This window comes from Papio anubis, chromosome X, assembly GCF_008728515.1.
Source record: "Papio anubis isolate 15944 chromosome X, Panubis1.0, whole genome shotgun sequence".
Taxonomy (NCBI): Eukaryota; Metazoa; Chordata; class Mammalia; order Primates; family Cercopithecidae; genus Papio; species Papio anubis.
In genome coordinates, this window is record NC_044996.1 from 5,514,673 (window position 1) to 5,542,452 (window position 27,780).

Genomic DNA, 27,780 nt, shown 5'->3' on the forward strand with positions numbered 1-27,780 from the left:
ACATGTTTGCAAGTAACACCCCTACATGCCCCTTCATGAAAAATCATGTAAGATTCTCATAAAGACAGAGTCCTCCAGCAGTAGCTGCTGTTGGCTCATTCTCTCCAATCACACACTCTCTTGTCTTCCAGAGTGTACTGTCTCTTTAAATAAGCTCTGGCTACTACTATTTTTCCAGCTGGACCAGCTCAGAGCTGTTTTCTACTCTTCTCTAGGAATGTACTTTATCTTCCTTCAATAAACTCTGCTACTTAACCCTTGCTATGTGTCTCTTGGCTGAGTTCTTTCTTCCAAAAACCTAGAGCAAATATCAAACTTTATAGTGAAAGATTGAATGCCTTCCCCCAGAACTTGGCTGAGTTCGTTCTTAGAAAAGAACCAAGGATTCCCACACTTCCTGTAACAGAGGAAAAACATTCTATCCTCTTATGACTAGGTGTCAGACTTTGATTCAGTGTGCCCTGGGATGTAGCTTTCACTGGTGATTCCCAGTTTGGTTTATTCTTGCTTTGTTTTCCCCTTGGAGAGCCAGGAAGGCAGGAGGGTGTTGTAATTGGATATTTCCTTTCCCTAAGGTCAATTAGAATCTGGAAAAAAAATATAGAATCTGGAAAAAAATATAGCATGTTAGACTCTGGAAAAATAGATTATTCTGAGAGTAGCCCTTGTTTAGAAGAACAGAATACTCCGGGCATATTTTCTAATGACTCCTTTCCACTCCCCGTGCAGGAAGCAGGAATGGATTTGTCTCTGGTCTTCACTGGGAGAACCTGGTAGGGCTACTGGAGGTAAAACTCCAGAAAGTGTGGTATCCCCCTTAACACGGTGCCCCCAGGAGTTTTTAGCTCTCAAACTTGTCCATTCTGAGCCTCTAACCACTCGTCTTGTACAGGTGAGGGTTTCCTACCCTGGTACTTGTTCCTGGGTATTCTGCTCCTGGGCTTCTGCTCTCTGAGATTGTGGTTGTCTGTATCTGCCAGTGTCTTCAATTTCGGGTCAGCAGTTTGCCCTATGGCCTAAATTCGCTGAGTGATCTAAGTAAAGTTGTTGGTTTTTAATTTGTTCAGCTTTTTTCTTGTTCGTGACAATGGCAGAGAGATGTCAAGCTTCTTTTTTTTTTTTTTTTTTTTTTTTTGAGACGGAGTCTGGCTCTGTCACCCAGGCTGGAGTGCAGTGGCCGGATCTCAGTTCACTGCAAGCTCCGCCTCCCGGGTTCCCACCATTCTCCTGCCTCAGCCTCCCGAGTAGCTGGGACTACAGGCGCCCGTCACCTCGCCCGGCTAGTTTTTTTTGTATTTTTAGTAGAGACGGGGTTTCACCGTGTTAGCCAGGATGGTCTCGATCTCCTGACCTCGTGATCCGCCCGTCTCGGCCTCCCAAAGTGCTGGGATTACAGGCTTGAGCCACCGCGCCCGGCCTGATGTCAAGCTTCTTACAAACCCAACTGAAAATAAGAATTTAAAAATATTGAAAAACACATTGAAAAACTAGCAGTTTTAATAAAATTAAGAAATAATGTGTGTGTGTGTGTGTGTGTGTATATATATACACATGTCTAACAAAACACGTACATATTGGGATGGTTCAAGCTCCAAAATCCTGATGAAAAATTTCAAGGAGGGGCAAATAAATAAATGGACATATCATGGTCACAGACTGGAAGATTCAGTGAAGATGTATGCTTTATATCAAAGTGATCTATAGATCAAATATAAGTCCTGTCAAATACCAGCATGAGTTTTGTGTACTTATACACTAGCTGATTCAAAAATATATGGAAAAGCAAATAAACTGGAATAGTTAAAACAATTTTAAAAACAGCATGATCGGGGGAAATCCTACTACCCAATTTTAAGATTTAATATAAGGCTACAGTAATCAGGTTTCTATGGAATTGGCTAAGGGATACAGATAAGAGTAATGGTATAAAATGGAGAATCCATAAACAGACCCAGACAAATGTAGTCAATGGAGTTTTTAGAAAGGAGTAAAGAAAATTTATTTGAAAAATATTAGTCTTTTCAATCAGTGGTATGAGAACAATTGAACATCTGTGAGTTTTAAAAAAAAACTCTTTACCAAAACTTCACAGGTTATACAAAAATTAACTCACAGTGGATCATAGACCTAAATATTACATGAAATGCCATAAATTTTTAAAGAAAACACAGAGGGAAATATTAATGGCCTAAAGTTAGGCAAAGAGGTCATAAATATGACACTAATCACATGATTCCTGAAGGAAAAAATGATAAATTGGGCTTCCTCAAAATTAAAATTTTGCTCTGAGAAAGACACTGATCAACGCATAAAAATTCAAATGAAGGATATGTCAAATAATTGCACATCATATATCCAAAAAGATCTTTTATGAAGTGTATTAGTCCGTTTTCATGCTGCTGATAAAGACATACCCGAGACTGGGCAGTTTACAAAAGAAAGAGGTTTAATTGGACTCACAGTTCCACGTGGCTGGGGAGGCCTTATAATCATGGCAGAAAACAAGAAAGAGCAAATCACATCTTACATGGATGGCAGCAGGCAAAAAAAAAAAAAAAAAAAAAAAAAATAGCCTGTGTAGGGCAACTCCCATTTTTAAAACCCTTGGATCTCGTGAGACCCATTCACTATCACCAAAACAGCACAGGAAAGGTCTGTCCCCATAATTCAGTCATCTCCCAAACCTGTAGTCAAAAGCCCTAGCTGAGATTCTAGCTGATAGCCAGCACCAGCTGCTAGCAATGTGAATAAGCTATCTTAGACATCTATCTCAATCAAGCCTTGGGATGACCACAGGTTCAGGTTGACATCCACCTCAACTGCAGAATCAATCCCACATGATAATTGCTTAGCCAAACCCTTGTCAAATTTCTGGCCCATAAAAATCGCAAGCAAAATAGAATGGTTTATGTAAGTCGCTTAATTTTTTCCACAATTTGTTACATAGTGATAATAATTGGAAAACAAGCTAAGAAATCAACCGATAAGAGGCATGTTTTTCTGTCTTCCAGTACCACTCCCTCTATGGCCATGTGAGCAGAACAAGTGGAATAGAAAGGAAGATGCCTTGAAAGAGAAAGAGATCTTCAGTTTACCCTCTCCTATTGTCTGGATGAAATATTCCTATAGAAGGAAGATCTACACCTCAGCCAAAAGTGTGCTTTAAAGCATGTGGCTTATGAGCTATTAAACTGATGGAAAAATTGGGTATTACATTCGCTTGTGCCTTTAGTAATCCAAACATGTGTTATCATCAAGTGTTTGCTATGTGTTTAATGCTCTGATAGGCACTTTGGGAAATATAAAGAAATAATATAAAAGATGTCTTTTTATTCAAGGAGTTTACAAACTTCTCAGCATTATGTATTTTTTGCCATTTGATTTAAACAGTGCATTTGAAACATGTTACAGTACTGGAATTCCATAAACAAAATTTAGTTTAACATTCAAGCCTCTCACTGTCTATTCCAGCAAAACTGAAACTGTTGTGCCCAGGCTGGGAGAGTACTTGTCCCTTGTGCCTTTGACAGAGGAACCAAGATGTGGATGAGCCCTTGTAGGCTCTCCCATAACATCTTTCACAGTAGGTCCTCAACAGAAAGCACCCAACAACTCCCAGGGGCCCCAACACATGCCACCCACATTCTGTTTGATTCTCATTGTCACCTTCTTTTGACCTGCTTTTAGTACTTTGTCCCCAGAGTCCTTCCTTTTGTCACCTGAGAGACATGACAAAGTGGTGAGAAATGAACTACTGCTCAGGAAGTGGGCCTCAGGCCGGGAGGAGTGGGAACAGCATGGGCTCCAGGGGAATCAGACTAGATATCTGGTTCCAGTCCTGTTACTTACTACCCTTGTGATCCTGGGACACTCTCAAGCCCTGTGAGCCTCAGATTCTTCGTCCATGAAGCTTGACCAATAGGACTGTTGGAGTGTATATAATGTAAGTGATGCACCTGGCTCCAGTCCTGACACAAATAAGAAGTTTACGGAATGGCAGATGGCTTTTATTTCTATTATTTGACCCCAGATCCTAGTATTCTGGGATTTTGTTATTGTTGTTGTGGTTCTCCAGGACTTCTCAGAAAATATGCAACCTAATAGGACATGGAACAATTACTCAGCCAAAAAAAAGGAAGTTTTGCTAATGCATTTCACTTAGTTTACCCTCTCACAGGGTATACTTCAAAATTTCAGTGTGCGAAACTCTCCCCCAACTGGGATACAACTCAAAGCTCTTAGAATAAAGTCCTTCCTTCTCAGCTTCTTTTACATCCAAACCACATTTTTCATTGATTATATCATGACCCAAAATCTTTCCCTTGTTATAATTGGCCAAATTGCACTTCAGATAAGCTGGTTAGAATGTCCCTTTAATAGAGTCAGCTCAGGCTATCACAACCAGAAAGAAAAGCACCTGGCCAGTGGCATCTGGGCCTCACATCCCAGCAGATTCATGCTTATCTCTCAGGAAACCCTTGCATAGGATGGATATCCATCACCAACCTCGTGTGCTGTGTTGAATCACACTGAGACAAGCGTGTAGGACACCTCCCATTCCTGCCCCAGGAAGAGATGACTCTCTGTTTCCTCCACCATCCAAAAGGAACTGCTGAGCAATTTTCCTTTCCAAGCTTTTCTCTTGTCCTCTGAGAATCTGGCTCTGCCCCCACCCATTTCACTAGAATCAGCTCACCCAAAAGGCACTGTAGTTTCCCAAAGCCCAAAAGGCCTTGGCTCAGGGCATGTACACTCCACCACTCTCACCTGTTGCCTCACACCCTCACCCCTCTCTTATATTTCCTTTACATCTTAGGGGACACTTGCCCAACTTAGTTATATGAATGCAGATCCTAGACTCAACCACCATAAGGTTAGGGCTGGGCCTGGCTTACTTTAGCATCTCCAATACTAACCCAGGGTCTTCCAAATAGCAGAAACTCAATGAATGTTTCAGGAAAACATGAGCCAGTGACCAAGGGGACTTCTTTATTCATATTTAATTATATCACATTCTCAAGCCAAGCAAATTCAGGTACACATATGCATTTTTTAACTATACAGTGTACAGTAAGAGGTACAAGGAAGGCAAGAGTTAGCTACTGTTTGATTGGGATGGGTAGGAAATGCGAACTCTTGCATTAACCCTGGCCACATGCTCAGGACTTTCCACATAGCTGGTTTCAGCGAGGGGCCCATGGACCCCACAGGAACTCGTAGCACACAGGATCACTGCCCGGGCACCTGGCAGTGCACTCCAGATAGTTTTCTGCACCCAATCTTGGGTGAGCAGCACCTGGAGCTCCCAGGCGCTGTACTCCCCTCCCATCATACAGCCCCATCCCCTCAACGCTTCCCAGATGCCTCCTCAGGAGCACAGCTGCCTTCATTAAGATCATGCCCAGAGCGATTATCAGGAGGCCGGTCTTGGGAGCGTGCTCTGATCATCACCCAGCAGATATCAAATCATAGGAGGCCCAGGCAGGTGACAAGGGCGTAGCAGTGGCAGTGAGTCCACTTCCTTCCGTCAATGCCAAAGATCACCTGCATGCATTCCAGAGGCTTTGCTGAAGATCTCAGAGAGTAGTTTCTTGTAATTTTTTGATGACACTCTCAGCATTTCTGCCTTTGTGACCGGCTCCTTAATTTGATATTTGCGGGCAGGAAGTGAACTAACTCAGCCACTTTCTCATCAAGTGCTTCCCGGAAAAGGGACTCCAGGTAGGCTGGGTCTGGGGAGGTGCTTGGCCCCTCCTCTTCGACTGCTGCTGGAAACCTCATTGGTTGGCTCCCTAGAGTGTCGTGGTGGCCCGGTCAGGAAGAGGGAGGCACCCGGGGACTCTGGAGGCGGGACTCAGTGACCCAAATCAGGCACCTCCTCCAGGGTTCAGCGATCAGGAGGAGGAGGGATGCAGCCTTCTGCTCTCCTCAGTTGTAGGAATCTGCACATCCATGGCCCAGTGCATCTCCTTGGGCCCTGGCCTCAGCCTTGCAGGACTGGCGCTTCTGCCCGAAGAAGCATGATGACTCAGGTCAGGGCAGCAGGCGAGTGTGGGCAGGAGCTGAGCAGTGAGACCTACAGGCCTGGGGAGAGAGGAAGTGTGAGAGGCCTCCAGCTGGGTACCACACCCCCAGATGCCCCTAACAAAGGCCTGCCCAGGTCTCCTTCAGGTACTCCTCTGGGGCCTCCCGACCTCGGCTGGCCTGTTCCCCTCTTGAACCTGAAGAGGTGGGAGGGGCATCTCAGGGTGCAGCCTCTGGGCGAGGCTATAATGGCTCCAGGACTGACAGAAGGGCTGAGTAGGGAGGCCAGGAACTGGGGTTCCTGTTGTTTTACACTGATGCTAGAGGGCCTCTAGTATACATGGAAACACCACCTCAGCTTGACTGCTGGGTACTGCCTGGACCTCTTATGCTCTGTAGGCTAAGATGCTGCCTCGGACCAAGGCCTCTGGCCTGGTTTCTGGGCTCCTAGAGATATTCGGGGAACTCAGGCTGCGGACTACAAGCACAGCCCCAGTACCCCAGTGCTGTCAGGAGGTTGAGCCTGACTCTGTGAACTCCCCACTGTTTTGTGTGGATGGTCCTTTCTGTGCTCACTCAGGGCCCTCATCTTTCTCCTGGCAGGGCCCGGATCTGGCCCTTTTCCTGCCTGAGAAACTTTCAGATCAAGGGTTCACATCCCTGATATGGAAGAGAAGGCCGTAAAGGGACCCACATCTGGCCCCATGTGCCCAAGGCCTCCTGGGGAAAAAGCAATAGCTACAGAAAGTACATTGGGGTCCATGTGTCCTGCCCTAGGGTGAGAAAACAGCAATAGCTACACAAAATACATTGGGGCCCATGTGTCCAAACGTGAGGATCCTGGTTGGTCCTCATCTTCCTGAGTTTCCCCAACTTCCTGCCCATAGTACAGGTGAGATTGCCACTTAGGACCACCCTTGATCGGGTTTCCCCACAGATAATAACCAACGTTAGCTAGACTTTGTGGGGTCCCTTCTTTCTAGGCCAGGAGTACCCCCAGTCATCACAAAGGGTACACACGTTGGCTCCTGCAGATGTTGTGATCCCGTCCCTCTGTTGAACAGGTGTGGCTCCCTGTGCTAACCTGTGAGTGACACTGGGACCATGGTTCTCACCCTCCTGAGACTGCCCATCCCCAGCCATGTGGCAGAAATGAGAGCGTGCCACATGTTACCCATGCCTGAGGCCTCCTAGGACTGAGAACCGAAGTCAGGCTCCACAAGTTCCCTTTTTCTTTGGGCTGTGTAGGTACCTTCTTACCTTCAGTCTTCACCAACCTTTCTCCCTTTGACTCCAGGCAGACCCTGGATTCCTCCCTGTGCTGACCAGGTGTGGCTCCCTCTGCTGAGCTGAGGACGCCCTTCAGACCCAGGTTGCCACCTCCCCGAGACCCCGGAGGCAGAAGTAAGGGGAGCACTACACGGACACCCCTGCATAGGATTTCCAAGGCTGACAGAAGTAGGTTTCATGGGGGCTTTCTCTGTCTGGATGTCATCCAGGTATTCATATTTACTCCATGACAAGGCATGGTCCTTTCCTTCCTGCTGAACCACCGATGTGTCTTGCAGCTCCCTGAGGCCCCCGACTGGGGAGTCGGGAGCACATCCCTTCCCCACAGTCTTATCCGAGGTGCCCCAGCCTGAGAGCAGGGGCAGGTTTCCTGAGGCCAAATGTGGAGGCGCCTCAGTCTCAGACAGGGGTAAGGTGAGTCCCCTGTCCTGGGGTTCCTGGTCCTCTCAGGTCTCCCTCATCTCTCAGTACGGCCTGGGCCGTCCCTCTGCTCCTCTGAAGCCGTGCTCATGATACCAAGCCCCTTCCCTGCATCAGTCCCCTATGAGGACATCAGAATCAGTGTGCCCGGCCGCCATGTCCGGCCGCCATGCCCAGCCACTGTGCCCAGGGCTTCCCAGGGCTGACAGCAGAGGCAGAGATGTGTTCTGTGGGGCCTCAGCCCTCCCTCAGGGTCCTGATCTTGATGTCTGGTAGAACCTGGGCCCTGCCCTCTCCTAACCAGCCCTGCCCTGGTCACACCAAGCTCTGACTCCAGAGTCCCCTGGGGCTTGAGCCAGAGGTGGTGAGGGGTGACCCAGCCTGAGAAGTCCGCCCCCGAGTGGTCCAGGGCCGGCAGCAGGGGCGGCGCTGGATTACTGAGGGTCCTCTGTCTGGGGCGGGGGCCTCCTCAGTCCCCCCTCAGCGTCTCACCTCGCCTCCTCACAGAGTCTGGGCCCGCTTCCCTCAGCCGATCGCAAGCGAACCCTTCAGAAGCAGGGCCTCGCTTCTCTCTGATCCATGCGGCCGCGTCGTCAGCGGCGTCACAAGCGGTCACCCGGGGCTCACCTGGGCTGACGGCAAGGGTGGAGCCGGATTCTAGTGCGGGGCAGGGAGGGGCGGCTCAGTCATTCCTCAAGGTTCTCACCTGGAGATCTGGGACAGCCTGGAGCCCCGCCCTCTGCTGATGGGGTCTGCACCCCTCAGACCCAGGTTCTGACCCCGAGTCTCCTGAGGTGGCAGTGGGGGGAAGGGTGTGGTGGGGGGACAAGGCTGCTGGGGTCTTTCAGGGCTGACATGAGGGGCTGAGCTGAATTCTGTGGCCCCCCTATGGGGTGTGGGTGAACCCTCAGTCTTCACTCAGGAGGGTCCTCTTCCCGAATCCTGCTTTTAGGAAATACTGTATTTCTGTCACCTCTGAGCATTTGCACAACTGCACCCCTTACAGAGAATGGCTGCGGGTCCCAGGCTAGACGCTCCCTGCGGGGTTGCAGCACTCACGATTGTAGTGACCTCTGGGAGAAGACACACACCTTCCCACGGAGGCTCTTCCCCAGCCAGAGGTCGACCTTTCAAACCTTTGTGTACTAAATGACTTATTGTTACACTGAAGAGGCTGAGTAGCTGCAAGAAATTTGCCTAGGTCCTGAGCTTTGAAGTTATCTAACCATTCCTAGTCCACTTCAGTGATTTTCGTATTTTAACCCTCATTCGTATAGTAAGGAAGAAATTTTGCATCTATGCCAATTGTGTATGTGCATTATATATGGTATATGTAGATCATATTTGTGTTTACATGCATAAGCACATACGTGTATGTATATATGTTTATATTATATAGCTATATGTATTTATATGTATGTATCTTTACATATATTCATACCTATATGTGTGTGGACTATATGTACTTATTTTATTAAACAATATCTACTAATACTATGTGTGATTCACTCATACTATTCTATTTCTAGTTCATTCTATATATTTAATTAAAGTAATAATATTTTGGAAAGTCAGTCCTAACCTTCTCTTTGTTTCTAGTTGTTATTAGCAGAACTCTGGAGCCATAGTCTCTCAATCAATCCAATTTTGCTGGTGTCCTGATATTACCTCGTGGCTACTGGCCTCGTGTTTTGAGGTGCAGACTCAGATTGTACATTGATGTGAGGTGGTCATTTAAAACTTTTCCTGCAACACACCCTGTCTTCTGCAGTGGTTGCAGACCTCCTCAACTTCCCTGCCTCTCCACCTGCCCAGAACACAAGTACCAGTTCAACACAGTCTTCAATCTTCCCCAGGGTTTTTCTCTGTTTCGTTGTTTAGACTTTGTTGCTGATATTGTTGTCTTATTTTTCTTTTTCCCTTCTATATTTTTCCACAGTTGATTTTGGGAGTAGAGCACAGCAGCCTGGGCTTGATTGTCACTTTGGCAGCTACAGGTAGGCATTCACTCTTTATTTAATTTAAGTGAGATTTACACCTTTGCCATATTCTGTTCCTCATCAGTGAACATCATATACTACTCCATTTATTTGGGAATTTTTTCTCTGAATCTGTCAGCAAACTTGTACAGTTGTTCTGTAAATGTCTTGCATATTTTGGTTAGGCTTCTTCTTCTTTATATTTCGGGTTTAAATGCTGTCGGGGATGGTGTATTTTTAATTTAATGTTCTAAGTTGCTTATGTGTGGCAAGTCTCTTGTATTCGCTGTAGTGGTCTTTGCATACTGTCTTCTGGAGTCTCTTATTCATTTGAACATTCCATGCGTCTCTTCCTTCGAATTTTCTTAATGGTCATATTGTGAAAAATACAATCTATTTCTTTTCAATCTTCATACCTCTTTTTCATCTTGATATCCATAGCTCTGACACTTTCTCCTTTTGATATCCATTGCAGCTATGAACGGTAGCAATGAAAGCATGTATCAGTGACTTGCCCCAGACCAGGACGGGAATGGTTCTAACATTTCACATTCCAGTATGTTTCCCGCCAATTTTAGAAAGTTAATGTGCCTTTGAATCTTAGGTTTGCTAAAAGTTTTTCATTTGAAATCGCATAAAATTTATTTCAGAGGCTTTTTCTGTATCCATTGACCTGACTGCTTTTTCTACTCTATCGTGTATGTAGAAAATTAAAATGGAAGTTTTCTATTGTTAAATAATATTTTTGTTCCTTGCATATGAGCTGCTTGTTCGTTTAGTCCACTGTTGTGTTGAATATACAATTATCCATTTAGGACATTTGCTGCAATATGAGTGAACACGTGGCTCACATGTTCTTTTTATAAAGGCTGGATGTCTTTATCTGCTTTTTCAGTGCAGGAGACGGAGCCCTGGAAAATGAGTAGAACAATTGCCACGGTTTGGGATTATTTGGAAGAGTTAAGATGGCAATTTGTTTTCCCTGACCACTTGGTGGAACTGACCCCCAAAACTGCCAGCCCTAGAACAACAGAGGGTGGATTGAGCTTTAAATACATTTTCAGTTTCTGGATGTACTGTAGGTTATATCCATTCACCACTTGGAAAAAGTCTTGATTGTAAATTACAAATAAGCTGAGATGGAGTCTCACTCTGTCACTCAGGCTGTAGTACAGCGGTGCAATCCTGGCTCACTGCAAGCTCCGCCTCCTGGGTTCACACCATTGTCCTGCTTCAGCCTCCCGAATAGCTGGGACTACAAGAGCCCACCACCACACCTGGCTAACTTTTTAAATTTTTTTGTATTTTCAGTACTTTTAGTATTTTTGTATTTTTTGTATTTTTGTATTTTAGGGGTTTCACTGTGTTAGCCAGGATGGTCTCCATCTCCTGACCTCGTGATCCACCTGCCTCACCCTGCCAAAGTGCTGGGATTACAGGCGTGAGCCACTGTGCCCGGCCAATTTAATTTATTTCTTCATCTCACCCATTTTACCACTTTGTTCTTTCACATTAAAAAAGATACTTAATCCTCTGCTATGTTATGTTGTCCCAATTCAAATAAATAACATAGATTTCCCTACATAAATAAAAAACAATGCACTTACTTTTAACTATATAAAAAACAATAAGTCTGCCTACTGTCATACATGAAATGAATGTTGAAGTTCATTACAACATCCATTAAAAGGAACATTTGAACAACTCCAAAAGGAAACAAAGATAAACCTCCAAATCGCCCAAGAGAACAGGAACCAAGAGATGGTCCGCCTTGTATTCCCTCACACCCAACTTGTTCCCCACTGCTGAGAACGGTGACTGCTCTCTTCAAACACAGAGTGAAGAATGGGCCTCATGTAACAGGATAGGGAAGGTGGTGGATGTCGCTTTGGAACGTGCACTGGCCCAGGCCCTCCCCCAACCTGCTCCACTGGCCCTGGCTGCAACTCCTGCTCAGACTCCCTCTTTGTCCTCTCCCAAAGTCTCTTCATGCAGGGATGGGTAGGAAATGCTCTCTCTAGTACTGACCCTGGCTGCATACTCCAGGACTTTCACATAGCTGGTTTCAATGAGGGCCCTTGGACCCCACAGGAACTGGTAGGTAGCACGGGGGATCACTGCTGGGCACCTGGCGGTATTGCAGGTAGTTTTCCTGCACCCAATCTTGGGTGAGCAGCTTCCTCAGCTCCCCAAAGAAACTGTGCTCCATCTCATGATACACCTCCATTACACTCAACGCCTCCCAGATTGTCTCCTCAGGGGCACAGTGGCCCTCTGTTAAGATCATGGTCAAGACCATAACTCCAGGTGAGTGAGGTCTGGCGAGGTGGTTGGCCCCTCCTCTTCCCGGCTGCTGATGCCCTCACTGGATTGGCTCCATAGAGTATTGTCGCTGATGGTTAGGGAAGACGAGGAGCCCTGAGACTCAGGGGAGGACTGGGTGACCCAGCAGCAGGCACCTCCTCCAGGGTGCCTTCAACCAGAGTAGAGGAGGAGGCAGCCTCGTGCTCCTCAGTGGCGGAAGCCTGCGCACACACCAGGCCCAGAGCCCCCTCTCCTTGGGCCTCAAGGCCTTCCTCAGGCTTGCAGTGCTGACTCCTCTGCTCAGAAGACATGATGACTCTGGTCAGGGCAGCAGGCTAGACTGTGGGCAGGAGCTGGGCGATGGGGAGGAATCCACAGATCTGGGGAGAGAAGGAGCTTGTGAGGGGCCTCATTTGCGAACCACACCCTGGAGGCCCTAACAAAGCCTACTTACAGATCTTCTCCTTCGGTGCTCCTCTGGGCCTCCTGGGGCTTCTGATCTCCTGGTCGGCCTGTCTGCTGAGAACCTGAAGGAGAAAGTGAGAGGGCACCTCAGGGTACAGCCGGCCAGCAGAGGCTGAGGCTGCAGGACTGACAGTAGGGAGGGTGAGGCTGGGCTCTCTGGAGTCCCTTGTGTTCTGGGGAGTGTGGGGCCCTTGTTGTCCATTCAGATCAGAACCTCGCCTTGACTGCTAACACTGCCTGTGACTCCTCTGCTCTGTGGCCTGAGGACAATGCCTCAGACCAAGGCCTAACTGCCTGGTTCCTGGAGCTCCTAAAAGAGGAATCGAGGGACCCTCAGGGTGCAGACCGCAAGCACAGCCCCAGCTTTCCAGTGCTGTCAGGAGAGTTGGCCACGCTCTGTGAGGTCCCTACTCTCATTGGGTTACATGGTCCCCTCTGTGCTCACTCACCTTTCTCCTGGAGGGGCCTCATCCTGCCCTTTTGCTGGCTCGAGAAACTCAGATAAAGAGTTCACAACCCTGATATGGAACAGAAGGGTATGAGGGGACCCACATCGGGCCACACGTGCCCAGGTCCACTGGGAGAGACAGCAAGAGATATCCAAATTCACTGGACACCATGTGTCCTGGGCGAGGAACCTGCTTGGTCCTCATGTTGACTCCTGGCAGAGTCTGGGGCCCTCCCTCTACTGACCTGAGTGCAGCCCACTAAAGACCAAGGCATCCTCCTCCCTGACACTGAAGATCCCAGGATGAGAGAGGGTCCTCAGCTGACAGCCCTGCCTATGCTCTCTGGAGTGACATCAGGGGCAGGGAAGATTTCTGTGGGGCCCCCATTTGCGTTCTTGCCTGGGGTACCCTCAACCCTCCCTCAGGTTCCTCACCTGGACACCTGGCAGATCCTGGGACCACTGTGTCAGTCGATCAGATTGGGGTCCCTGTGTTGACCTGAGTCACCCTCTGAAAGCAAGGCCTGAGGGTGAGCCTCCCTGAGATCTAGAACCAGAAGTGAGGAGGCTCCACATCCCATCACCCTTGGGTGGGGTGTCCAGGGTTCACTCCAGGAGCTGGCCCCTTTGGTTCTGGGGTGAGGCTTCCAATGTCTTCTGGTGGGTTATTCATCTTTACTCCTCCTGGCATCTGCCCTTCCTCAACCCCCAAACTCCTGAGATGAGCAGCCATCTCCCCTTTACACCAACGCCCCATGCTCCCAAGGGTTCCCCAACTTCCTATCTGTGGCACAAGTGAGATTGCCAATTAGGGACACTCCTGATCTGGTTGCCCCAGAGCTAAAAACAGGTGGCAGCCATAATCTGTGGGGTCCCTTCCTTCTGGGCCAGGGGTACCTCCAGTCCTCATGAAGGGGGCACTCCTTGGGTCCTGCTGATCCTGGGACCCCTCCCTCTGCTGGCCAGATGTGACTTCCTCTGTTGAACTGTAAGTGCCACTAATACCAAGGTGTTCACCTCCCTGAGACCTCCCACCTCCCGCCGTGTGGCAGAAAGGAGAGCATGCCACATGGTACCTATGCCTGGGGCCACCCGGGGCTGAGAACAGTGGAAGCCAGGTTCTGCAAGTTCCCTTCTTTTTCGAGGTGTGGAGGTACCTTCTTACCTTCAGTCCTCACCAACCTTCCTCCTCTTGACTCCTGGCAGACTCTGGACCCAACCTGTGCTGACCAGGTGTGGCTATCTCTGCTGAGCTGAGGACACCCCTCAGAGGGAGGCCCCCACCTCTCTGAGGCCTGGGAGGCAGAAGTGAAGGGGCGCTACACTGACATCCCTGAATGGGATTCCCAAGACTGACAAAAGGTGCATATTTCAGGAGTGCCTCCTGTGTCTGGGTGTCCTATAGGTATTCAGATTTACTTCCGACAGGGCCTGGCCCTTTCCCTCCTGCTGAACTTTGGATGGGTCTTGTAGGTCAAGGCCACCATCTCCCTGGGATCCCTAACCAGGAAGTGGGGGCCAGGTCTGTTCCCCACAGTCCTGCCCGAGGCCCCCCAGGACTGAAGGAAGGGCAGGTTTCCTACATCTGGGAAAGGAGCTCTGCTGAGTCTTCCCTCAGGGTCCTGAGACTCCTCCCTCTGCTAACCTGAGCCTCCACTCCTCATACCAAAGCCCTCTCCTCTTTGTCATCTCCAAGGCATAGGCAGGGATGTACCACATGCAGCCATCGTGCGTGGCATCTCCAAGGGCCGAGGTCCCCAATGATCTGGAGTCCAAGGTCTCCTGGGTCCTCCCTCTTTTTCCTCCCCTTGATCCTGGCAGTGCTGTGTCAGAGCTCCCCTCTGCGGACCTGAGTCTATCCGTCGGATTCCTGAGGCATGAGGAATGAGGAGGTACCTTAGCCTGAGATGGGGGCAGGGTGGGCCCCCTGTCCTGTGGTGATTGTCCTTTAAGGCCTCCGTGCTCTCCCGGCAGGACCTGGGCCCTCCGTCTACTCCTCTGAGGTGGTGCTCATGATACCAAGCCTCTTCCCTCCATCAGCCCAGGATGTGGACAACGGCATCAATGTGCCTGGTCCCCATTCCCGGAGCTTCCCAGGGCTGACGGCAAAGACAGAGCTTCCCTCTCTGGGGCCTCAGCCCTCCCTCAGAATCCTGACCTTGAGGCCTGGCAGAGCCTGGCCCCTGCCCTCTCCTAACCAACCCTGCCCTGGTCAAACCAAGCTCTGACTCCAGAGTCCCCTGGGGCTTAAGGGGAGGAGTGGTGAAAGGTGGCCCAGCCTGAGAAGTCCGCCCTCAGGTGGTTTAGGGCTGGCAATGGGGGTGGTGCTGGATTATTTGGGGTCTTCTATCTGGGGTGGGGGCATCCTCAGTCCTCCCTCAGCGTCTCTCACCTTGCCTCCTCACACAGCCTGGGCCCGCTTCCCCCCAACAATCTCAAGCCTCCATCAGAACCAGACCCTCACTTCTCTGTGATCCCCAAGGCGCAAGTCACTGGCATCACATCCGGCCACCAAGATAAGGGATTCCCTGTGTTGACAGCAGGGGCGGGACTGAATTCTGTCACGGTGAGGGGCAGAAGAGGGGATTTCGGGGGTCGGGTGGGGAGTGGACACATTTGGGGGTGTAGGTGTAGGAAGAGGTGTGGAGGTCAGAGAGGGTAGTGGGGGTGTGAGGGTCTGGGGGAGAGACTGCGGTGTGGGGGTGGGGGAGGGGTGTGGTAGTGGGGGAGGATGGGGGTAGGGGTAGTGGGAGACTGCAGGTGGGGTTTGGGGAGCCCTCAGTCATCCCTCAGGGTCCTGACCTTGATTCCTCGCATAGCCTGGATCCCTATCTTCTGCCGATGGTGTTGGCTCCCATCCGACCAAGGCTCTGACCTGAGTCCCCAGAGGTGGCAGTGGAAGGAAGGGAGTCCTTGGGCAAGGCTGCCGGGGTCTTCTAGGGCTGACAGGAGGGGCTGAGCTGGATTCTGTGGCCCCTCTATGTGGGTGAGAGAACCCTTAGTCTTTACCCAGGAGGGTCCTCCTCCTGGCTCTTTGATGAAGTGATGGGTGGGAGATGCTCTGTTTCTGTCACCTCTGAGCATTTGCCCTGCTCCACCCCTTGCAGAGAATGGCTGCGGGTCTAAGGCCAGATGGTCCCTGGGGGCTGCAGTAACTGTGATTGTAGTGACCTCTAGGAGAAGACACACACCTTCCCACGGGGGTTCCTCCCCAGCCAGACCTAGACTTTGCAAAGCTTTTGTCCTGAAAGCTTTGTTTTTACACTGAAGAGGCTGAACGGCAGCAAGAGATTTGGGGAAGCCATGAGTTTTGAAGGTATCTATCATTTCATAGTCCAATTTAGTGATTTTCGTATTTTAATCCTCATTCATATAGTAAGAAATAGATTTTAAATCTTTGCAATTGTATGTGTACATTATATATGGTGTATGTAGATTATGTTTATATTTATGTGTATATACACAAACACATACATTTGTATATGTTTATATCATATATGTATATTTATATGTATGTATCTTTAGATATAGGTACATGTAGATATGTAGACTATATATATATACACACACACGCGCACACATATACATATTTCATTAAACACTATCCCCTCATAGTATGTGTGATTCACAAACACTATTCTACTTCTAGATCATTCTTTTTTTCCATGAAAATAATATTTGGAAGGCCTGTCCTCTTCCACTAGGTTTGTTCCAGGTGGTTATTGACAAAACTCTGGAGTCAAAAATTCTCACTCAGTTCAAATTTCCTGATGTCCTGGTATTATCCTAGGGCCACTGGCATCATGTTTTGAGGTGCTGCCTCAGATTGTGCGATGATGTGGGGATGTCGGGTAGATTTTAATATCTTTCCTTCTACCCATCCCATAATATGCTGTCTATACAGACTACACACCTCCTCAATATCCCTTTGCCTTCCCCCACCCCAAACATGAATACCAGTTCAACACTGTCTTCAATCATCCCCGGAGTTTTCTCTGTTTTCTTCAAATTTTTTTTTCTCTTATCTTTCTATATTTTTCCACGATTGATTTTGGGAGCAGGGCACAACAGCCTGAGCTTGACTTTCACTTAGGCAGCTACGAGAAAGGCACTTTGTATATAACTTAAGCAGGATTTACATCTTTACCATATTCTGTTCTCCATCAATGAATGTGGCATGTTACTCCATTAATTTTGGATTTTTTTCCCTGAATCTACCAGTAAACCCGTATGGTTGCCTCCATAAAGGTCATTTTGGTTAGGCTTCTTTTAATTTATATTTTGGATTTCAATGCTCTTGCAAATGGTATATTTTCTATTTTAGACACTAAGTTGTTTTTGTGTGACAGTCCTCTTGTTTTGCTGTTGTCATCCTTTATATGATGTTTTCTGAAGTCTCTTATTCATTTGAACACTTCGTGTGTCTGTTCCCCTGAATTCTCTTGATAATTATATTGTCAAAATACTATTTGTTTTCAATCTTTATACCTCATGTATATTTTTCATGTCCATAATTTTGGTTCGTTTTTATTTTCGTATCCTCTGTACCTATGGAAGGCCAAGGTGATAGTCTGTGTCGATGATTGTCCCTGCTGTGAATGAGAATGCTTCTAACTTTTGAGATTTAAGTATGCTTCCTGCCGATTTTATGAAATGGAAGTTCCTTTTCATGTTAGTTTGCTGAAAGTTGTTAATTTGAAATCACATAGAATTTCGTTCAAAGTCTTTTCTGTACCCGTTTACACGACGGAACTTTTTCTCTATCTTGTATGTAGGGAATTACAATTGCAACTTTTTCTAACGTGAAATAATATTTTTATTCCTGACATACAGGTTGCTTATGCATTTAGTCCACTGTTCTCTTGAATATGCGATTACATATTTAGGACATTTGCTATGTTATCAGTGAACAATTCACTCACGTGTTCTTTTCATGTGAGCTGAGGATGCATCTTTATCTGTTTTTTGAATCCAGGAGTCCTAGCCCAGAAGAATGAAGTGGATAATTGCTCATCTTTTTGGCTGCTTTGGAAGAGTTGAGATAAGTTGATGATAATTTTCCCTGACTATTTGTTAGAATTGGCCTCCAAAAGTGTCTGTTCCAGAACATTTGAGGGTGACTTGAGCTTTGAATAAACTTTCAGGTGATGGATGTACCACTTCTTTTATCCCTTCACCCCTTGAAGGAAGTCTTGGTTGTTGATTTTGAATAAGCTGTTATATATGTTTGTGCACACAGTTTTGTCTATGGGAACCTACATTTTCAATTTAAACGAAATCTAGGAGTAGGATTGCTGAGTCTAATGGTAATTTTATGTTTCCCTATGTAAGAAACAATCAAAAGGTCCTGCCGTGCAATGTAACAGTTTTCTTCTTTCCCAGCAATGAATGAGACTTCCACATCCTCTCCAGAGTCTGGTATTTTCAGGTCTTTGAATGTTATTCATTGTATTAGGTGTGTAGAGAAATCGTACTGCTCTTCATCTTTGCATTTTCATTGAGTAATTACAATGATTATCATTTTTATATCTTCTGTTCCAGTCACAGAAGAATCCATTTTCCAAGTATTTCTGCTTCCTTGTATTGAGAAAAAGTATTAGAATCCTAGATGTTCGTGCTAGGAATGCTCATCATTCCTTGGGAGATGTTGCTTCTTGCTCTCTCATTTACAGAACAAAGAAATATATGAGTGTTTATTTACCTGCTTATTAGTGTTTATGTATGCACCCTCTGTATGTTTATGAAGTTGAACATGAGTATTTCCTGATGTCCACGACACTACTCTAATACCACAAGGAGCTTTTAGTCTCCTTCCTTTGTTTATCTGTAAGTATCTACCTCAACAGTGAGAAAGCTACTTCCCACCAACCTTCATCTATATAATTAGTTGGTCTGTGGGGATAGATAGATAGATAAATAGATAGATAGATAGATAGATAATTATTCTGTTGTCACATTGCTATAAAGAACTACCCGAGACTGTGTAATTTACCAAGAAAAGAGGCTTAGTTGAGTCACAATTCTGCAGGCTGTACAGGGAGTATGGTTGTGGAGACCTCAAGAAACTTACAATCATGATGAAAGGTGGAAGGGTTAGGGTTAGGGTTAGGGAAGCAGGCACAGCTTCAGTTGGAGTAGGAGAGAGAGAGAGATAGCAAAGAGGGGATAGTTTCACACTTTTAAACAACCACATCTTGTGAGAACTCAATCAACTCCTTGAGAACAGCAAGGAGGAAGTTCCCCCTGCCCCATCATGATCCACTCACCTCCCACCAGGCCTCTCCTCCAACACTGAGAACTATAATTTGACATGGGATTTGAGTGGGGACATGGAGCCAAACCATATCATTCCACCCCTGGCCCCTCCCAAATCTCATGTCTTTTCTTACATGTTCTTACACAACCAAGCCTTCACAACAGTCCCCCAGAGTCTTACCTCATTCCAGCATTAACTCAAAAGTCCAAGTCGAAAGTCTCATCTGAGACAAGGCAAGTCACTTCTGCCTATGAGCCTGTACGACAACAAACAAGTTAGTTCCTTTCAAGATACAATGAAGGTATAGGCATTGAGTAAATGCTCCCGTTCCAAATGGGAGAAATTGGCCAAAACAAAAGGGCTACAGGCAAGTTTGAAACCCAACAGGGCAGTCATTAAATCTTAAAGCTTCAAAAATAATCTCCATTGACGTTATGTCTAGCAATCAGACCACACTGATGCAAGAGGTGGGCTCCCAAGACCTTGGGCATCTCTGCCCATTTGGCTCTGCAGGGTACAGTCCCCTCAGCTATTTTTTAAATTACTTCCTTTTAAGCATTCTCTGTAGATTTTAGACACTTGTTATTGTTTAATTTTAAGCTTTCTGTAAAGATTTTAGATATGAGTCTTCTGTCAGATGTATGCCTTGCAAATATTTTCTCATAGTCTGTAGCTTGCCTTTTCTTTTTCTTAATAGTGTCTTTTGCAGAGCAATTTTTTTTTTCCAGAAAGTGCACCTTTTCCGTTTTGTGTTCTATGGGCCACGTTTGTGATGTTGTATCTAAACACCCATCTCCAACATCAAGGTCATGTGCATGTTCCATTGTGTCTTCTTCCAGAAGTTTTAAAATCGTGTATTTTATATTTGGGTTTATGACCTATTTTGAGTTACTTCTTTGTGAAAGGTGTGAGGTTCTCCTTAGGTTCATTTCATTGTGTATTGGCATTCATTTTGTCAGGTGCCATTTGTTGAAAAAACTACAATTTATTGATATGACAGCCTGTGCACTTTTGTCAAAAATCAGTTGACAATATTTGTGTGGGTCTATTTTGGGGTTTTATTTTGTTCCATCGATGTGTGTCTATTCCTCCACCAATACCCATATTTTCTTGATTAGTGTCGCTTTACAGAAGAAGTGCATACCAAAGCTAACATCAATCATGAGAAGTCATATTTCTGGTAATTTCCTTTGACATAATGTAATGAGAATGGGGTTTTACATCTGAGATCTTCCTCTGAGAGCTCATACCTCCAATGCTAATCATGAGAAAAGAGATAAGACAAATCCCACTGGATGGACTTTATGCAGAAGACCTAATCAATACTCCTCAATGCTGTTAAGGTCATCAGAAACAAGAAAAACCTCAGAAACTCTCACTACGAAGACAAGATGAAGGACACAGGATTACCAAATGTCATGAAGTATCATCGATGGGATCTTGAAACAGCACAAGAACATTCGGTATAACTGAGGATACTTGAATAAAGTATGGACTTAATAACAATGTATCAGTATTGATTCATTAATGGGGACAAATATAGATGCTAATGTAAGATGTTAATAATAGGGAAACTAAACGTGAAGTGTATGGAAATTCTCTGTATCATGTTTGCAATAATTCTGTAAATCTAACACTGTTCTGAAATCTAAAAGTTTATTTTAAAATGACACTTGGATGTCATTAGAAGTACGAGCCAGGCACGGTCGCTCATGCCTGCATTCCCAGCACTTTTGGAGGCAGAGGCACGTGAATTGCCTGAGGTCAGGAGTTTGAGAGAAGCCTGCCCAACATGGTGAAACCCCACTACTACTGAAAATACAAAAATTAGCCGGGTGTGGTGGTGGGTGCCTGAAATCCCAGCTACTTGAGAGGCTGAGGCAGGAGAATTGCTTGAACCCAGGAGGCAGAAGTTGCAGTGAGCCAAGATTGTGCCGTTGCACTCCATCCTGGGGGACAGAGCAAGACTCCATCTCAAAAAAAAAAAAAAAAAAAAAAAGGAAGAAGTGCAACCACTCCTTACTTGGTGACTATCGGCAATCCACTGGAAATCATTAAGCTTTTTTCTGCCCTTCCTTTGTATTTCAAAAATTCACAATAGTTACGGTAGTTGAGGGAGAGGTCTTCCTCACTGAAACATTGCAGCTGAGGATGGTAAAGGCTATGTTTCAGAAAAAAACCAAAACCAAACCAAACCCAATATCTGCAACTCCCAGTGAGACACTTGCTGTAGGATGAATGAAACGCTTTGGTTCAAGGTCAATGAGGCATCCTACAAGAGAGGAATGAGACTGTCATCACCTGAACCCACCTGTCAGTGTCAATAAGCTCAAGAGTGAAACAACCAGAAATCATGTGCCTCATGCTAGGATGCAGTAGGAGACAGGAAACCAACAATGAAGTATTTTCATCAGAAAAGAGTGAGACCTACCTCAAATCTAGATATGGACCTAAAGCCCGATAATCAGAATCCATGGAAAGGAGCAAGAGTTAAATGACACAATGAGGCAGCAGACAGACAAATGAGTAGTGGGGAGACATGCTGTAGGTCCACTGATCAGTCAGCTGCAACAAGTCAATACAATGGAAAAGGACGGTGGGATGCCGGAGGGCATTGTGGGCCATAGGTCTGCTAGAGACTAAAAGAGACCCAAATGTATGAACTAATGCTGAACACCCATACACTTTAAGCCCCTCAGAATGTCCTCTCAGAGGTATGTACTAGTGGAAAGGCACACATTCATTCAACAGAAGATGTGTATAAGAACACCCTTAGGAGCGTGCTAGAAACAACCCCCATGTTCATCACCATGAGCATGGGGAAATACGTTGGAGCTCATACAAAGGAATACTATACAGCCCTGAGCGTGAAAAAGCTATGGCTACATCCATAACGTGGAAGAAGACCACGAACCTAAAAAGTAGCCAATGCAGAGAATATCAGTTCCATAATTCCATTTAGGTGGAGATCAAAAGAGGCAATACTACTCTACGGCACTGAAGTCAGGATAGTGGCTACCTTGGGAGACAGAGACTGGGAGGGAAATGAGGGGAAATTCTCATGGCAGATGTTTTTTGTGTGGTGAGTGATGGGCTCTCCAAGGATGTTCATGGGTGAAAATTAAAGAGCTCTACATTTATGATCTGTGCACTCATTAAGCAGAGGGAGAGAGGATTAAGAGACACGAACAAAAGCAGTGCATAAACCTAGTGGGTTTGGATCAGAATCCCAAAAGACCCGACTCCGTAGGCCATAATGCCAAATGCTGAAAGCCCATAATGTCAATATCTCTGACATCTAATTTCGAAATGATCAATACCCCTAAGCAGAAAATAGGGAGGGTTAATAAGGAATGCTCATTTCGTGTATCATAGAATTTCTAAAAGATCAGTGCCAAATAGAAAATGAATGTGAGATATCCTTTGAGGATACACATGTTCTAAAAGAAAAAACAGCAGGCACATGTGACGCAAAACTTCAACATATAGTTAGCAACTGTGAAATTCAGCCAGCTCTTAAGGACTATCTCCATGCAATTGCCTATATCTTCACCTGTAGTGCCTCTTTTCTCAGAATTTTCTAGCTTCTTTTTCCTGTTTGTGTATTTTCATGATGTTGAAGTGTCAGCATTATTTTTAACCACTCACTATGCTATTCCTTTCTTTGCATTATTTCCAATACTGGAGGTATAAATTGTGTGGAGACTTTGAGAGAGTTCTAATTTGTTTTATGCATTTTTCAGATTTGACTCCACAAACGTACATTATCCCATTGTTAACTCTGTGTGCAAGCACTGTGCACGCATGTATAAACATTGACACTTGCTCAATAAATGAAGAGATGTCCTTTTTTAAATCTTCATTTGTGAAAGAAAAAATTTCTCATGATCTTGGCTCCTTGGGTGAAACTATATGCAGTGTGATCTGTCAAGGTTTTTCATAGATGTCTTAGGATGACTTAGCTTCTGGTCACAGTATTTCATATGACTGCAGTTATGAAGAAGGCTGCACACAATTACTAACCTTAGTAATATTTGTTCATATATTTTCCTTTTTGACCTATTGGAGTTGGTCCACAGGAGATCATTGGGCCACCCAGTCAGCAGGGAGAGATGGGGAGGAGTCAGGGCAAGTTTATGGGGGTGCAGGCCCCACGCCGGGACAGGAGTGCAGCCTCTGGAGGGCGGAAGGGACCTGCATCATCCGTGTACAAGTGGAAGCTTCTCCATCACTCACTCTGTTCTAAACCCAACGTCTCCAGCAGAGCCCTCATCTGAATTTCAGAAAGGGTGGTGTCCTAATGGGGTTGAGGAGAGGCCAGGTGGGCCAGATCCAGTGACAGTCTCTCACTGGCTTCCTTGCAGGTCTCAGCCATGTGGCATGGGGCATCGGGCATTGGGTAACTGTTGATGAGAGCAGCCCTCCCCTGGTCATGGGGAACACAGCGAGGCCAGGGCGAGGGCAGGGCTCTGTGAAATGTGACTGCTGCTGGTTATAAGCTGAGTCAATCATGTGCCTTCTGTGTGCCTCGATTCTTCATTTGTAAAATGGACATGTAATAGTACAAAGTAAGAGCATTGTTGTGAGTTTATACCTGAGGTCACCCGCATGTAAAATGCCTGGCCCAAATGATGTGGTGAATAGGAAGTAGCTTTGTTTACTGTGTGTCTAAGTTTTAACTTCCCCCCGTATTTTAACATTTCTAAACCTATATATGTCTTATGATCCACATGCACATTGGTTAATGCATTTATTTTCTTTTTCTCCTGAAAATCTGCCATCACGGGTAAATCATCTCACATCTCAGACCTGTGCAGGCATGGTGGAACTTGTTCTAGTCCTGCCTGGGACGACAGCCAGGGCTATTGAACCAGACCCAGGATCAATACATGTGTCTGTGGGAGTCGGCCCTGGGGGAGTCTTCCAAGACATTCTCCAGGCTCACCCTGCCTGTATCCATCCCCACAACTCAGAGCTCTGAGAGGAGAGTCCTCCGCCTGGACACTGTGGATGCCCCCACTTTGCTTGTCCTCAACCTTTCAGGTGCATGTTTCTAAGGAGGGCTGAAGCCACATTGCAAATTCTTCTGCCACAGCTTAGACATGCAGGGCAGCCCTCTACATGGCTATTTGAAACACAGTCTTGCCCACACAGTTGTTTTCACGGTTTGAAACAGCCTGCAGTTACCTATTTAGTAGCTGCAAATCTCTCTTGAACCTATGATCGTTCCCATTTTCTTTTCTGTATTACCTTCCAGAAAGCAGCCAGAAGAGGAATTATGTCCCCAGGACATGAGTATATGCTGAATCATGGCTCAGAACTTGTTGATTGCATGGACATCAACTCCTCAGATGTCTCAGGCCTTCCTTTCTTCTTTGTCAGCCACTGCACTCCTCTTTTTCACACACTCAGGCATCTGCCACACCAGGTGCCCTTCACCCTGCTTGGTTCAGGGTTTACTGGGTGCCAGGCAGCTGCTGTGCTAAGTGCTCTGCTGGTCTGTGTCATTTTCTGTGTGCAAGCCTCCCTTGGGTGGTTGGTAGGAATGAGCCCATCTCTGTAATGAGCTAACCTTTGCAATGGTGGGATTGAGCCATGACCCTGGTTCCACAGTGAGGAAGCAGAGGACCAGAAATAGGCCCACAAGGTCAGACCCTCGGACCTGCAACCTCACTCATTTAGAATGGGTATTCTAATGATCTGTGCAGAGGAGTTTGCCTTTCTACACAGAAAAGTGCTGAAGAAAGCAGAAACAGCAAGCAAAGAGCAGATTGCTCATTTCCAAGTTCCTTTCCATTTAGGGTTCAAGCAGAGCGCATCTCTTGATTATGCTGAGTCATATTGATTGGCATCTTCTGAAATTTTTTAACTGGCCCCCGTGAAAGTTCAGTTTCATTTCATGACACTTAGCATGAGTGACCCCATTCTGGTTTTATGATCTTCCGGGGCCTAGTTCAGGAAGCTAGCCTGGCACAATGACCTCCCATTAATTTTGTTTCACAGTCTCCTTTCCTTTGGGTCATGACCAAATCGTAGGACATGAATGCTACAGTTAGTCACCATCAGTTTTGGGTTTATGGAGTTAACATGCCATTCATATGTTACAGTGTCCTTGTTACCATGTGTTTCTTGGAGCTTTCATCATTCCAGCTGCAGACAGACCATATAGCATTCAGCAGATGGCTGCATGGAGATTAATAAGCCTTTTTGAGAGGATGCAGTGAACCAGGGAGACTACTCTTATGACTGTCAGGAGGATAATACCCATAGTTTGGAGTATGCCCTTGTAATGGGAATGGCAGAGCGGAGGTTGCTGCCTAGGAAGTTGAAGTAGAACAGTACACTCAACTGGCTCAAGCCTGTGGGCAGAGTTAAAACTTTAGAGGCATCTCTCCCCGCTTTTCCTTCAAAATCCTTTTCTTTGAAAGGACCATTCAGACTTTTGACTGTGAACCTACCTGACCCATTCCCTATTCCTGTATATTTATATGTTCTCTCTCTCTCTCTCCTCTCTCTCTCTCTACCTGCCTGATTATTTGGCTCTTCGTTCCTGCCTCACATGATCAGGGAATGGAGAACTGTCCTCCCAACTCTTTGAACTCTCTCTTCCCAGGATCAGTAAGTAACAAGTCTTTGAATTTATTTTGTGTTGTGGAGGTGATTTGAAGTTGTGCCTTTCACCTGAACATCAAATGGCAACCAAGGTCAGACTTTATCTGGGATGCTGGGGGATGGAGAGAATTTCAAACTCCAAGCGCCCGAATGGTGGTCACAGGCAGGCATAAGCTGGACACAGATCAGACAAGAAGCACAAGGACATCTGCCAGAGTAAACAAGTTTCCCATATGAGGGGCCACGTGATCACCGGTCGGTTGGACAACTGGATATTAGGCTGTCTGCCAGGCACAAGAATTACGCTATGGAAGGCGTGCTGGAAAAACTTGCCATCAGCTCCCCTCCATTTCCAGTTAGGTCAGCCTTTCCAGATACTCTGGTACTAGAATCTCAGGTTGGCTGGGGGCTCTGAAAACAGCCCCTTAGGCAGGCTTCCCATGAGCTAAACCAACTGAAATTGAACAGACCAAAGAATGAGCCAGATGAGGAATCTACCCATTCTAACTAACCAGCCTGTTTGTCTTATTCATCCACATACAACAGAAAGTGTCAGCAGCTGCACAGAGTCCTCCCTGTTGCTGCATGGATGCTGTCTTGAGGCTGGCGGTGACATGGTATTTAACTTGTTTCATGACCAGCTGATCCTAATACAGATATCTTATTTTTAGGTGGCGAGTGCTCCAATCGCTCCTGAGTGCCCAAACTGGAGCCACCAGTCAGTCCTGGCTATGACTCTGAGCTTCTCTTGACTAACGTAACCAGTGAATCTCTCCTACCGAAGCATACAAGCAAAAGAAACTGGAGAACCCAGATCCCTGCAAATTTCCAAAAACCAGAGTCACACACTGCCTGTGATCATCTGCTCCCTCCATCAGTTACCTTTAAAACTACACGTCTTGTCAGTGACTTGTCAGCCCCCACAAACCCCCAGGTCATGTTCTCTCTCACAGGACAAATGAATCCTGGAATCAAGAGCCAAAAGGATCAGGGGAATCAATGCAAAAATGTGACCCGAGAGGAACTGACAACCCTTGTGCCTCTGTGAGGGTAAGAGGGGCCTCCGAAGCTGTCAGCGGCATCTCCCCTGCATTTGTCAAGGGGTCTCCAGGGACATCAGCTGTGTCTTTTGGGTCCCCCAAAACCACCAGAATCTGCCAAGAAAATAATAACAGCAAATATGATTTAAAGATCAAACTGGCTTTTATTGGCGATGCTAGAATTGAGCAACACTACATTCTGTAAAATAAAATGAGTGTTACAATGAACCAAGCAGACGAGGTTGGCTTTGTAGGCAGAACAGTGTTAAAGAAAGCAGAAACCGAAAAAAAAAAAAAAAAAAGAAAGAAAGAAAGAAAGAAAAAAAGAAAGAAAGAAAAGGAAAGAAAAAGAAAACAGATTCAGCATTTCAAAGTTCCTTTCCTTCTAAGATTAGAGCAGAAGGGTCTTCCTTATTTCGCTGGCTCAGGTTAATTGGAAGATTCTAAGTTTTGTTTTTTCTTTTCTTTTCTTTTCTTTTTAATTGGCCCATTGCAAAGTTCAGGATGATTATGTGGCACTCAGCACAAGTGACCCCATTCTGGTCGGGTGTGATCAGCTGGGGCTTAGGGCAGGAGGCTAGTCCACAGCAGTGGCCTCCCCGAATGGTGTTTCACACAGGCCCGTCAGTTAATCAGCCTTTCTAAAGGAGACAGTGCTGGCTTTGCTTAACACTGAGCTTTCCTCCCTTGCTCTAGACAGGGATACTTGGATGCTTGTGATTTCCACTGGTTTTCTTTTCTACAGAATCTTAAAAGCCTTTTGTAGGAAACATTGTCTGTGAGGAATTATAGTATTAACATTATTCACAATCAATCTATATCTAGTGCTTGGATTTGCTTTCACGCTTTTTCTCTCTAACTCTGCGTGTGTGTTTGCGTTAAGTTTTTCAAGTATGGGTAACAGAAAGCGTTTCTGGAGGTGATAATTCTTGCCTCCTGGGA

General features: G+C 46.1%; 1 protein-coding gene, 2 long non-coding RNA genes and 1 pseudogene across 3 annotated transcripts in view; 2 read left to right on the plus strand and 2 right to left on the minus strand.

The window, feature by feature from the left end:
* Positions 1 to 8,309, minus strand: part of LOC101013465 (melanoma-associated antigen 8) — a 45,019-nt gene extending 36,710 nt beyond the window's left edge. The window contains exon 1 of the mRNA XM_031660910.1: positions 8,227 to 8,309. The gene's annotated coding sequence lies outside the window, so the exon portion shown is untranslated. The remainder of the gene's footprint in view (positions 1 to 8,226) is intronic.
* LOC116272081 lies at positions 5,184 to 14,290 on the minus strand (annotated as a pseudogene).
* On the plus strand, positions 8,377 to 10,901 carry LOC103880938. Its single transcript, XR_004180801.1, has 3 exons — positions 8,377 to 8,505; positions 9,674 to 9,731; positions 10,189 to 10,901. It is a non-coding gene; the product is annotated as an uncharacterized LOC103880938 (long non-coding RNA).
* Positions 14,291 to 14,300: 10 nt separating the features above from the next.
* Positions 14,301 to 27,066, plus strand: LOC103880935. Its single transcript, XR_004180800.1, has 4 exons — positions 14,301 to 14,822; positions 15,340 to 15,496; positions 16,038 to 16,246; positions 26,470 to 27,066. It is a non-coding gene; the product is annotated as an uncharacterized LOC103880935 (long non-coding RNA).
* The last annotated feature ends 714 nt before the right edge of the window (positions 27,067 to 27,780 follow it).